The sequence below is a fragment of the Camelina sativa genome, chromosome 5 (assembly GCF_000633955.1).
Source record: "Camelina sativa cultivar DH55 chromosome 5, Cs, whole genome shotgun sequence".
In the NCBI taxonomy this organism is placed as follows: domain Eukaryota; kingdom Viridiplantae; phylum Streptophyta; class Magnoliopsida; order Brassicales; family Brassicaceae; genus Camelina; species Camelina sativa.
In genome coordinates, this window is record NC_025689.1 from 14,593,750 (window position 1) to 14,596,311 (window position 2,562).

A 2,562-nucleotide genomic window follows, 5' to 3' on the forward strand; every position below is an offset into this window, starting at 1 on the left:
TACCATTATCCGAGACCTGATACTCCGAATCCACATCCTTAGAGGCATTCACCAGCCCCAAATCCTTCTCCTGAGCCAACCACATCCTTAGATCTGCTCTATCTACTGCTTCCAAACCCAACGATTCCTGTGAAACAGCACACAAGCTCAACGCACTGATCTCCCCTACCAGAGACTCTATCTCCTGTTCCTGAGCCGAAGCTACCCTCTTCCGACTCAGAGCATCTGCAACCGTGTTAGCCTTACCAGGATGATAGGCTATCTCCAAATCATAATCTGCCACAAGCTCCATCCACCGCCTCTGTCTCAAATTCAGCTCAGGCTGAGTGAATATATACTTCAGGCTCTTATGATCTGTAAACACCTGTACCTTTGCACCATAAAGATAAGATCTCCAAATCTTCAGGGCAAAAACTACAGCACCCATCTCCAAATCATGAGTAGGATAGTTGCCTTCATGCACCCGCAACTGCCGCGATGCATAGGCAATCACCTTCCCATGCTGCATCAGAACACACCCCAAACCAACTCTAGATGCATCTGTATAAACCACATAGGGTTCTCCCTGCTCAGGCAAAGCCAACACTGGCGCAGTAGTCAACATCTCCTTCAGGCTTGCAAAGCCTTCCTCACACTCTTCTGACCAGACAAAAGGAACATCCTTCCCTGTCAACTTAGTCATAGGACGTGCTCTGCTTGCAAACCCCTGCACAAATCTCCTGTAGTACCCTGCCAATCCAAGGAAACTCCTGATCTCTGTGGCATTCTGCGGTCTAGGCCAATCTCTGATAGCCTGAATCTTCTCTGGATCTACAGAAACCCCCTCTGCAGAAACAATGTGACCCAGAAAGCCCATCTCACGCTGCCAAAAACTACACTTGCTCAACTTGGCAAACAACTTCTGCTCCCGCAGCTTCTCCATAACTGCCCTCAAATGCACTGCATGCTCCTCAGGACTCTTAGAATAAACCAGGATATCGTCGATGAAAATGATGACAGATACATCCAGAAACTCCTGAAACACACTGTTCATCAATCTCATAAACGCTGCTGGCGCGTTAGTCAATCCAAAAGGCATCACCACAAACTCATAGTGCCCATACCTCGTCCTGAAAGCAGTCTTCCTCACATCTGCCTCATCTATCGGTATCTGATGATAACCCGACGCCAGATCTACCTTGGAGAACCAAGTAGCACCCCTCAACTGATCCAACAACTCATCGATCCTAGGAAGAGGATACTTGTTCTTCACAGTGACCCGGTTCAAACCCCGATAATCAATGCACAACCTGAAACTCCCATCCTTCTTCTTCACAAACAACACCGGCGCTCTCCACTGTGATACACTAGAACGTATGAATCTCTTGCTCCATAAATCCTCTAGTTACTTCTTCAGCTCAACTAAACCAACACTCAAGTATGCCGACATCAACTCGCCCCCACCTGAATATCAACCCTCTTGTTCCTCCAAAAACCTCTAGTAACTTGCCAGTTAGGGAAACTTCCACAAGTTAGCTTATTCCAAAGATAGCTTTCCGCTTGGCAATTCTCCACAGCAAATCATCAATACGAACGTAATAAAACAAACAAGTACCATACGTTCGCATATTCTGATTCACCGCTTCAAATGCTTTGCAGGCCGCTAACTCAAACCACTTGACTTATTCCCTCCAACAAGCTTACCAAAACCTTGAATCTAGCAACCCTGTCCATCTCCAATGAACTTCATCCAACATCGTCGCAACGATTAGTTTATCCTGCCATGAAGGCTTCTCGTGAACTTATGTATCTGGCAAACATGCCTTTCCCGGCTCAAACCTGCTGTAACTCCCCTTCTTGGGACTCCAGCACCACCGGCCTCACAATCCTGGCGCACAGCCAAACATTCATAACCGCTCTGGTCATAAAACCCTGTCCCAAAGGTCAACACATCCAAAACCCGAGATTAAACCACCGTCAATCTCTCGAGGTCTACATTCAATCGTTATGTTTATACTCACGTCCTAGGAATTGCTTGCTCCCAACTCTTCCACTCTTAGGTCGCAACCTTCGAGTCATACCGATCTCACTCTCAGACCAGCGTCTTCGAGTTATACCGTCTCACTCTTGGACCACAATCCTCAAGATCTCGGTATCAGGGAAACTACTCATCCCCTCAGGAGAACAACATCCCCTCTGCCACTGTTGGAGCCCTCAGCCCCTCGAGCTATCGGTATTCAGGGGAATCACCATCCCCTCAGGAGCAACAATCTTTAACGACTATAAACATCTCTCGACACAACTACCTCTTGTGTTCTGAGTATAACATTGCAATGTTACACCTGCCCACTCAACTTATAATATCCAACTCGATTAACCACCAAGCAGAAAAAATATATGCTCCAACTGCATATGTCCACCTATCTGCCTCTCTAGGCCCGATACCTCTTGAGAATAATCTCATACCAGTCATCTACAACCGCTCCATCCTCTTAACATAAGGTGGAAAGTCCTCAACATCCGCAGCCCTCGACTGCACCCCGCCACATGCGGCACAACTGGAGCCTACACTGGTACCCCTCT